This window comes from Ischnura elegans, chromosome 7 (assembly GCF_921293095.1).
Source record: "Ischnura elegans chromosome 7, ioIscEleg1.1, whole genome shotgun sequence".
In the NCBI taxonomy this organism is placed as follows: domain Eukaryota; kingdom Metazoa; phylum Arthropoda; class Insecta; order Odonata; family Coenagrionidae; genus Ischnura; species Ischnura elegans.
In genome coordinates this window covers 108,660,974-108,672,940 of record NC_060252.1, presented here as the reverse complement: position 1 = coordinate 108,672,940, position 11,967 = coordinate 108,660,974, and the positions used below count along the sequence as shown (strand labels likewise).

Below are 11,967 nucleotides of genomic sequence, written 5' to 3'. Positions count from 1 at the left end.
GACAAAATTGAATCATTCCGAGATTAGGAAATCCAAATGCGACAGGTACTCATGGTGCATGTTGCCCACAATTGGGTTAAATTTATACTAACTTCCAGATAATTGACTTTGTCTGACACTATAATGACAAATCCCGTCGACTCTAATACATTCGGATAGTGAGACGCCCTATTTAGTGCTGTGAAAATGCTGAGATTCATTTGTCGCCCCCGATCTGGTTCCACGAATAAACATTATTTTTATACTACGAGGAAGAATAAAAGTTTGCTTTTCCTTTGCAATGAAGGCCTTTGCCATCTAAATTATACCTCCATGCCATTAAAGGTGGCCTTCAACGCTAACACTGAGAATTTCAAGATCTGAAATGGAAACCAACCTCAGCCTCGTGATTCCTAAACAACGCATAAAATAATACAATTTAATATGTTTTTAATTTAAAAGAGGGACATGAAACCGTTGTAATTTTATGCATGACTTTTTCCGAAGATTCGCCTCGAAATTTAAAAATAGCCTGAGTACATGTGGTAGAAAAATAAACCAGCTCATTAATGCAGCGGTAGTGCACGCTTAGAACTGAATCATTGGCGTTTGTTGTGGAGAGAGAGAGAGAGAGAGAGAGAGAGAGGTGCACTGAGTCACTTTCCCCACCCTCGTCCTCGCCAACACTCTTTCGCTACCTTTCCCGAGCTCCCTGCCGTGCTAATCCACCGACGAGTGAACCGAAACTCACCCCTCAGACTTCGTGATGCACTGCGGCTCAAATTCGGTTAAATACTTTTTGACTCTTTCTTTGGCTAATCGTGCCAGGCAAAGCCCCCTACATCCCTTAGCATTCCCCATCCTCTAATAGCTATAAGTAGGAAGCAGTGCACCGCTTTCGGGTTTTCCTCTCAGTCCGCATTCTGTTCTAGCGAAGTACGAGTCTCACAGCTGTTCGATCGGTGGAAAGGGTGATGTTATGTTGCCGGAGAGTGCAGGTTTGTCTTTTACTCTTCATTTAGCGCTGTCTATGCATATTGAATATTATGTTTAGCACGTTTGGTAATAGTTCACCAATTCTCACAAGTCTCCTTTCATTAACACTGTTGCGACGTACACATGCAATTACAATAGCTTATCTATCATAAAAACAGGTTTTTGTGGATGGCTTAAATTTGTATGCATTGCACGAATTTCTGCTGATGCTTCTCCTTCTTTTCATAAAAATTAATGCATATCGCCGTCGGTGAAATTTATTTTTTGGGTTATAGCTTAAGGATCATTTCTTGTTTTTCAGATTTTACGAGAGAGCATTTAAAAATTCAATTAATCAGTCGATTGGATGAAAGGACAGGCTTAAGAACAAGCTTACATCGCTCCCTTTCAAGCCGTTAGCAACTCACTGCCAGAAGAATTTGTCTCAAGGATATATTGTGAATATTTTTACTGCGTTACTCAATTGACGGAATGAGTGCTTGTCTAGCTATACAGTGAAGTGAAAGTTTCAAGTCCGTTCAAAAATTCATGGCCAGTTATGCGTTGAATGGGAAGTGTTGGTGAATATGTGCATTTCTGGGAATCGCCGATGGACAGCTGAGCTCTGCCGCCGATGGACATGTCATCGTATGAAAGGTAGGGAGCCTTCTCCTTTCACACTCAATGGGAAGCCAAAATATTTCGCCAAACAATTATTTGACACCAAACTAAATGTGGCACCCACATATTCCTGACGAGAATGTTAACTCTTTTACACTGGACGGTGTCTTTCGGAAAATGTAACATTTTCTGTTATATTTGGCTTTGGCGTTTGATCTTGTGCTATCGTGGGATATAATTGAAAAAAATCTAAAATTACTTCAACAGATATAAAATGAAAAATTTGCCTTCATACTTTTCCATGAATGATAACTGTAATTGTTATAGGTTCTCAATCGTCGAATCACGGTGCTTTGGAATAAGTAGTAACCTTCGAAATCTCCAAAACCATATATTTTGTTCTCAAAGATTCAGTAGTCGTACGTTCTTCTCAAAGGTTTAGCGGATAGTTATGAGTAAAAAAACCGGTTAATACTTAAAGTCATATTACAGAGGTTATGTGCGTTCCGAGTTGACATGGGTTGAGTGAAAATTGGGTGGCAGAGAATAGAACTGAATCACAACATGACAAAGTGAGTTTACGTGATGATCGTATTTAGATACGGGGAAATAGATAGGCCTCTCCCATCTTCCCACTGCGCTCGCGTAACATAGGCTTAGGCTTGCCAACCCATGATATCGGCCGTCAAGCTCCTTATTGACCGGGTCTTTGTGTGATTTCACCGACAATAGTGATAGGTGGATGATTCTCTAAGGCTCTAGATGGTTTTCATATATTTGTCCTTGATTATAAAATATTAAAGGTTGTTTACTCTTTTACATCATGCTGCCTCACTTTGAAAATGTATATTTTCTGCTTAACCTGGCTTACGTGTTTTATTTTCTTATATCGCGGAACCGAAATGAAAAAATTCAATTGTCAAATTATTTTTATTGTTAGATATTGATATTATATTTATCTATTATGCTTCTATGTGACATCATGAAGAATTGTTAAAGGTTGGACCTAGTTTAAATTACGATGCCATGGAATGTATAATATTCTGCGTGAATTTTAATGCAGGTCTTCGAGCACTAATAGATTCGGCTTCGCTGCGTCGTCATTCTTAACTGTTAAAACTGCATTGCAAAGTGCCTTGGAGTGCAGGTGGTGTGCAAATAGAAAAATCGAATCATCACAAGAAAATAGTGAGTTAGCGTGAGAAAAACGTATTCGGTGGGGGATGTAGAGGAAAATTTTCTCCCTTACCACTGCACCGTTGAGACATGAACTCGTAAACATATACAATGTAGTAATCTTAACAACTAGGAACACAAGCCGTGCAAGATGACTTAAGATCTCAGCTCTGTTGACTACCTTGATTTATTTTCCGAAAATCCCTCATCCGTTTCTTCTTCCTGCACCCCACAGATATTTGATATCTTTTCGGAGCAGAAGCGGAATCTGCGGAAAAGGATTAGGGGAATTCTTATGATACCTTAGAACATTCAAACAAGTAAAGTTCTTCGTCCGTTTGACCCCTGCTTATAGTTTATGTGCCCCTGCAAAAGCACACTCTTCCACTGGAGTTTTTCGATTACTAATATGACTGATTTATGCAATACTTGTAAGCAAATCATGCAAACCTAGCCGCTTTCGTGTTACCGGTGAAATAGTTAGTAGCATTCTCATGCAAAAAGGCGTTTACTTAAATCGATGAACCCGTTTAGTCGGTATTAAGTAATGGAAAAGCACTGCGGTAAGGGTAGGAACGGTATGAAATTCGCGAATGCTGAAGCTAAAATTATCTATATAATATGAAGATAGATATCTCTTATTGCCATATGAACGCATTGTAATTTCGAAAATTGTAGTTTTCGATCGGTAAGGTTTTCTCCTATATTTTTACGCCTATACAGCACCTCAGAACCTTCAAATTCAGAGCTCTTTATAGCGTCTAGGTAGCACAATTAATTATCTCTTACAGTGACTGAATTTACGAGGAAATATAACCAAAAATTTTAATTATTTAAACATAAAATGTGTGAACTTATTCAATAGTTATTTTTAATGCAATTGGCTAATAATAAAGGCAACTAAATTAAAGAAAGCTATTAATTTTTGTCGTGAAAAACTAGAAATCTGATAATGATATGACGTTACTTACCTCGATCGGATCGTCGGTGAAGATCAATCATCTAGAGTGGCCACACGGAGAGAAATCGTATCCGGCAAAATGTTATATCTTTAGTTGATATTAAAGGCTCCACTCTTGCTCTTCACTAACCACTTTGCAATCCATTTCGTATTGCGATGGCGGTATCAGCTTACTCCAATCTGCAATGGCCCAAGTTTGTGAATGCTATCTCGGAAAAGGAGCTGCGAATAAGCAGAAAACATAATAAATAGTGGATTTTATAATTTGTCTTCCATGAATATTAATTAAATTGGCGCTCAGATGAAATACTAATGGAATTATTGCTCATAGTGAATAATTATTTCATTTGTCTTTTGATCCATGCCATTAGAATTTTGATCTTCGCTGCCATTCAAAGTTTTGTGATGGCAAGAATGAGGGTTTCATCATTTTACTAAATAATTCATAAGATGAGATATTATATACGTGGATAGCATAAAATTGTATTCTGCGATTGAGCTTAGTGGAGGTATAGTTAGAGTAACAACTAATGCACTCGCAGCCGACATTAATTTAGGAAATTGATTCAATATTTCAATGTCATAGAACGCAATTCTTTAGGACCAACATACTACGTAGATGAGAAGGAAAAATATTCGGTTATATCACTAAGCGATGAATACATGATTGAATGCAAGATACTTCATGCCTGAATTTGCTTCCCTGAAATTTTGGTGTCCTTAAAATTAAACCCACAATGACTTCTATACTTCTTCAAATCTAAAAAACGGCTAATTCCTTAAGTCTAAGAGGTTACGTGCATGCCGAGTTGACATGGGTTGAGTGAAAATTGGGAGGCAGAGAATAGGACTGAATCAAAACACGGCAAAGCGAGTTTACGTGAGGATCGTATTTAGATACGGGGAAACAGATAGGCCTCTCCCATCTTCCCACTGCGCTCGCGTAACATAGGCTTGCCAACCCATGATATCGGCCGTCAAGCTCCTTATTGACCGGGTCTTTGAGTGATTTCACCGACAATAGTGATGGGTTGATGATTCTCTAAGGCCTAAAAATTCTTTTCTTATGTTTCCGTGGTGTCATAATGCAAGAGGGTTTTTGACTCTTTTACATCATGCAGCGTCATTTTGATAATGTATGCTTTCTGTTAAACCTGGCATTAGTGTTATATTTTGTTAAATCACGGGACTGAATCGAATAAATACAATTGCAAGATTATTTTTATTGGCACTGATACAATATTTATCTCTTATGCTTCTGTGTGATAACACGAGGAATTGTTACACACACCGGATCTAGTTTAAATTACGATGCCATGGAAAATCAAGAGCAGTGTCTTTTCTGACGAAGTTAACCATATCTTGCGGACGCCAACGTACTACGGAAGATCAGATCATATAAATAAAATAAGAGAGATAGATTGCAGAACAGACAGATTCCGAATGTCATTTTTTCCACGATCAATAAGAGATTATAACGGCAGCAATAGAGCGCGTAAATAGATTGCTTGACTTGTAGTGTAGCCTACTAACCTATGTAAAACTTACTGCATGTTTCTGAATTTCTATTCTATATTCTATTTCTAACAGCATATAGTAGTATAGTTTGTTATTATACGGGACGTTTCTTGGACGGTGTGGTGTGCATGTGGGAGTCCAAATGCATGCTGCATGCTGGTGATTGATCACCCCCTGCCAAACACCCTAGAGGTGGCTCGCAGGGTAATTTGTAGATGTAGATGTAGATGTAATATTCTTCGCAAATTTTAGTACATTTCGTTGCACTCTAACAGATTCGGCCCTTCTGCGTCGACATTATTAACCGTTATGACTCCATGAAAGTGTCTGTAGGTGCAAACTGAAGTAGATATAGGTTGATCAAAAATGAAGAGAGAGGATAGGAAGGAAAAATTGAATCATCACTAGAAAAGCGTGGGTTGACGTGAGAAATGTATTTAATGGGGGATGAGGGTAAGCTTTTTCCCCCTTCCCACTCCACCGTTGAAACATAAACGCGCAAACATATGTAGTGTACTGACCTTGGTTACCAGGTACACAAGCAAAGTTATGATCTCGGCTTTAATGACTACTTTTAACTTACTTTCCTAATATAAATCCTTTCTTCTACCGTAACACAAGGCAATTCAGAAAAAACATACTAGGTGTATACCTATAATACATGTCAGTTTATGTTGGAATATTCTACCTAGCAAAGCATGGAATGGAGGTTCATTTGACTCATACTGAAAGGTTTATGTGCCCCTGCAAAGCTTTTCTCTTCAATTCCACTCAGTTATACTTTGAAAAGTAGGTTTGATGCGGCCGGCAACGGCCGCGAACGCTCGCGTCATAAAGTGTAGCAGTAGCCCGTAATTAATCAATTTTATTATGACTGACAAGACTGATTTATTCAATACTGATCAACAAACTTGGAGGCCCAGCTAATTTCGAGTTACTTGTAGGGATGGACGGTTCCAGGATTTTTTTTCGGAGTAGGATCTTTCGGATCGGATATTTTCGGCTCCAAATGCATTTTCAAATTCCTGTTGCTGAGATTCCCTCGATGATTGTTAAATCTCTTTGGAAAAGTCGCACTATGTGCCAGTCGTATTTTGCATTTTTAATTTCCACGGCTGAAGTTCTGCTACGTAACCTCTGCGAGAGCTTTCAAACAAAACGGTTCATGAGTAGGACAAGAATCGCATGCGACGGTGCATTCGAATATACGATATGATCGGAACTCTTTCCAACATAATGGGGCATTGTATTCACCGAAGCCAATATTTAAAATTTCGGATCCAGATCCGATGTCTTTCGCGACTTTGGATCCGATGTATCCGCTGAAGGGCAATATCCGCGGATATTTGGAACCGAGGTATCCGATCCGACCATTCCTAGTTACTAGTGATACATTTAGCAACATCCTCATGCAAAAGGACGTTTATTCAAATCAATGAAACCGTTTAATTACCATTTCGTAATATGTTCTCGGGATGGCCACCGGGTCAGGAACTGCATAACTGCCGACGTTTCGATATCCGACCCGGCCATCGTCCTCTGCTGGTCCTGCTCCCTAGCTGTGAGTGGGGAGTGAGATATTTCTCCTTGCTTGATCACGAGAGAGACTAAATACAAGCAAGCAGAAACAACTCCCTCGACACTCACAGCCCTGAGGAAGATGACCGAGTCGGACATCGACGTCGGCAGTTATGCAGTTCCTAACCCGGTGGCGATCCAGAGAACATTTTACGAAGTCTACTCGCCAGAAAAGCACTAAATCTTTCTTCGTTTAACCACCGGAAAGTAATGGAAAATCGCTGCAATGAGAATAACTGTGGAATGAATTTGGCAAGCGCTGAAGCTGTGATTATCTAAATAATACCCTAACTACTTTTTATTGCCGAATAACGAATTGTATCGTGGAAAATGGTGGATTCTTTGACCTTTATAGTTTTTTTCTGTATTTTATATATTTATTTCTATAATTATATACTTAAAGAACCTCGGAACCTTCAATAGGCAGAGCTCTTTCTGGTGCCTGGATTGTCCAATATATTATCTCCAATAGTAATATTATTTCCTGAGAAAGGTGACCAGAATTTTTATTGTTTAAACAAAATACTTTTAAAATCATTCAGATTCCCATTTTTAATACTGAATAAATAATCAATGCAACTGATTTAATGGAAACTATTAATTGTTGTCTTGAAAAAGTGATCAATTCAGTTGACAAAATGATATTACTTACCTCGAGAACAGTCGACGGAGAAGATCAACCATCTAGACTGGCTTCTTATATTTTTATTGAAGCATGACCTTTCACAGGAAAATAATATCTTAGGGTGACAATCGCGGCTCCAGGTTAGCTCGCAATAAATCCCTTTGCAATCCAATTTTTATGCAAGGGCGGCCTCAGCTTACTCCAATCTGCAATGTCTCATGTGTGTGAATGCTATCTCTGAAACGAACCTGCGAATACAAAGAAAAATTAAACCTAAGTGGATTTTATTATATATCTTCCATAAGTATCAATTACATCAACGCTCACATGAAATAATAATGAAATTATTACTAATTTTGAATAACTTATCCATTAGTCTTTTGATCTATGCCATTAGAATTTTGATCTTCGCAACCATTGAAAGTTCTGCACAGGAACTGATGACAATCTTATGTATGTAAATAATAATTCATGAGATAAGAGATAATATACTTGTACACCGAGGAATAATATCTGAAATCGTACTTAATTGTACATAATGAGAGTAAAAAATAGTACACAAGTTATAGAATGTAATAATTTCTTATCACCAACATACGTCGTAAATGCGGAGAAGTAGTCGGTAATATCACCAAGCGATTAATGCAAGCCCAATGGAATATTCTTCATATATAATGGTAACCTTCTATACGCATGAAGTTTCTTTGATGATATTTTGAGATCTTTAAAATTAAATCCTTAATGACTTCCATACATAGGTGCCCAAACGAAACGATGCGGTGAATGCTATGAAGTTTATTATACAGGCGATCATTTTGATCACAAATGCGAACAAATATTTACTTGACGTATTTGTGCATACCGCATAGTGCGATTACTGATGTTTTTATCTTTCTAAAACTCGCCTATATTTTTTTGAAATATCTGCTATCATAAGCGATGATTTTACATAATAAGCCTAAAATTATAACAAAGAAAGGGATATTTTTGCATTCCTGTAGTCCCGAGCACACCAAAATTATAATAATACCATCTGAACATTATAAATCCGCAATGTTCATTAAATGTTCAAACGTACCTTAGTCAATACCGCTGCTTATTTTCTACGTATTTCTGTTGATATATCGCTCCTCTATCCTCGTTCTCTCGTGTGAATAAGACGGTGACTTCAACGAACGAATTAACGGCTATCGCAGTATTTTAAACTTGCACCAATACGATTTCACCGAAGGGACGGTTGTTAAGGGAATAGAGTGTGTCGCGGGGGAGGGGAGGGGATGTGCTGGATTGGAAGCAACAATTGAATGCAGTCTTTGAGAAGATCGGTTGGCTGTTTTTTGTTCATGAAGAACTGCTATGACGTATTCTGCCATCGAACTGGCCTTCGAATGTGTTTGAAATATTCTGGAATATTGATCCATGTGAATTGTGACCATTGGCTGTTTACGAAGGACAGCGGTTTGAATTTATCGTGACGTCACAGCTAAACGTCATGTGACTGTGAGGTGTGTCAGAAGTCCCTCCCTCTCTCTGGACTTCAGTTCGCGGCCAGCTGTCTTGGGGTAAAGAGGTGAGTACTTAACGTATTTTTGCGGTGATACGTTTCCTGGCTTTATCCATGAATTTTTCAATTCCCTTAGTTCGAGTAGCAATCGCAAATACGACTTATTCGAATTTATTGAGTTATCGTTGGAAAAGTGACTACCATTTTGAAAGAACAAATTTTTTTTACACCTTCGCTCCTCATGTTTCAGCATACGAGTCGCTTTTATAGAACGCCAGTGACGGGAAAAAATTTCTCGGTTTAAAATCCGCGTATTTTTTCCTCAAAATTAGATTACGTATCAAAGTAATTTCTTCAGTAACAAGTGTTCCGGCAATAGGCTAGGTTTCAATACGTATTCTCTGCCTAAGATAGTTAACCCCCCTTTAATGCCTGTGTATCCAATAGTATTCGCGTTTAAGATGCGTTACTTCTGACTAATTTTATTTCGATCTAGTCTGTCTGCATTTGAAGAGTGCAGGTAACCTGTGATTAGTTTTGTCATTTTGTTGATAATTTACAACCATAGCGTATCAAATATAATTTTATTTTGCTTTAACTATGTTCTTTAAGTTAATCCGGTAGCTTAATTTTGGAAATCCGGCAACTAGTACTTACCTTTTTTAAAGGGGTCGAAGAGATCAATTTAATTTCTGTGGTCTTTTTGGACTGTCAATGGAAATTCCTGAATTGTGTATCGTACCCTCCGCACTGTTACGTTGGTGATTATGAGCGCACTCGCGTGTGAAAATTATGCCACAGTGATTGTTTTAGTTGCCAGACATAACCCCTAATTCGACCTTCTAGCAGTATTTTTGAATGCAATATCTGTCGTGTGTTGTTCTTTCATTAGGTAGTTCTTAAAATTTACTTGATATGATATCTAGATCTAAGTAATTGCAATCCGCTAAATTCGTTACGGTATAGTCGATATAGCTATATTTCTATCTTTTCTCAATTTTGCGGTGACTCTCCAATGTTTAACCACTGTATAATAATTGGCAGCTAAAGTTGATGATCGATGTTCCCACTATATGAATAAGCGAGGAAATATTGCCGTTCAACATTGGATGCATTCGATATTTCCTTCCAAACGCTTCTCTTTCGAGGTCGTCAGAATGAACTCAAATTGTAGCCTCATATTTTAAAATCATCCTTTCATTCAAGCAATATTTCATGTTAATATATTCATTCATTTTGTGCTTCAATATTTCTATCTTCTAATGCGAATTATTTAAATTCTTTTCAGGTTTTCGAGTAATATTGGGGTTGCGGATGAATTCCGTGAAATGTAAGGGTGGTGTGTTGCGATGTGGTCGCATGGAAGGGGAAGTCTTGAGAAAATGTGGTAAGTAAATATTACTCACTTTATGAAAAATACTTTACGTATCTTTAAATATTCCCATGCACCGATCTTATGTTCCTTTTTGTGTCTTTGATTAGCAACAGGCTAACCAAACCCTGTGTAGTTCGAGATAGATACTCTCTTTTGGCATAATAATTTTTACATTGTATATTCTTTATTGTGTTGTGGATGCCAAAAGGGTTTTCTGCTATAAATAGTCAGGTATAATACTAGTTTGATACAACATGTCGATAATACTTTCATGTAATCGCACGACAATTTCATATAACTGTACTCGGATATTAGCTGCTTTCGTACGTCACGTTAGGAGTGATTACATTTCAATGTTTTTACATTGTCTCATCTACATCTACATACTACCCCGCAAAACGCCTAAAAGGCGTGTGGCAGGGTGTGTTAGGACAAGAGCCATTTGCACATAAAAAGGAAATGCTCTAACGACATTAACACTGGCATTTATTAACGTCCTTTATGGTTTGGGAAAAAAAGGAATTCGCATATCTATCCGTTCCGCAAAGTATCTATCTTCATGTATCGCTTCTGTCGGACCTGGAAACATAGTGGGCCTCTAATATTACGTTCTCCGTGTCGCCCTCAAAGATATCCATTCTCAATTGTTCAAGCAGCCTACGAGACTGCAATGACTCCCAGCCTAATTCGATTTACATCTGGGTCTGTACGCCCGTAGGAGTTTTTGGCGAACCGCGCAGCCTTCCTTTGTATTTTATTCAGTTCGCGGATTAAGTTTTTCTGCACCGAATACCATACGCTCGCTGCATATTCCAGGTGCGGTCGGACGAGAGTGAAATAGCACCTTTCTGTTACTTTCTCATCCGAAACTATTCCCACAATACGCTTGTCTACTCCGGATTTCTTGAGGGATATGCCGCGAATATTCCTGATGTGCTCCCCACGAGAGATAAGAGGTTATCCTATCTCCCAGGTAATTCACTTCGTCTGTTGCCTTTATGTTAGCACCATCCACAATATAAACATGGTTATCTATATCTACATAATACCCAACGAGCCACCTCTAGGTTGTTTGGCAGGGGGTGATCAATCACTAGCGTTCAGCATGCAATTGGACTCCCAGTTATAGTTAGACGAACTCAGAAAAAAACGTACTGCCGTGCATTTTCTCAGATTAAGGTCGAGTCCCCGCACTTGGCTCAATAAATAAACGCTATTTAAGTCCGATGTTCGAATTTCACAGTCAGAGTGACCACTAACTTCACGATATATAACATGGCGTAATCAGCAATTAAACGTATTTTACTGCTAATTCTGGAGCTGAGGTCATTAATGTATATAATGAACGAAATGGAGGCCAATTACGCTTCCTTTTGGAACACCTGATGTCACTTTTACTACATCAGAGCTATTACCGTCAAGAACTACCTTTTGTTTACGATCATTCAGAAAGTCGCGTATCCAGTTTACCACTCTTTCGTATAATCTGCATGCTGTAATTTTGTATAAAAGTATTTTGTGAGGTACTATTTTGAAAGCTTCTTTAATCTAAACATAATGCGTCAACTTGCATTTTCGATTCACCAGATTTGAGAACGTTGTGAAAAAAGTTTGATCTGTTTTTCGCATTATCTACCATTTCGGAGTCCGTGCTG

General features: G+C 38.2%; 1 long non-coding RNA gene across 1 annotated transcript in view; it reads left to right on the top strand.

Annotated features, from left to right (window-relative positions):
- The first annotated feature begins 900 nt into the window (after nt 1-900).
- LOC124162172 overlaps nt 901-11,967 on the top strand; it is a 148,554-nt gene continuing 137,487 nt past the window's right edge. Inside the window, exons 1-2 of the long non-coding RNA XR_006865504.1 lie at nt 901-977; nt 1,277-1,611. This is a non-coding gene — a long non-coding RNA (uncharacterized LOC124162172). The remainder of the gene's footprint in view (nt 978-1,276; nt 1,612-11,967) is intronic.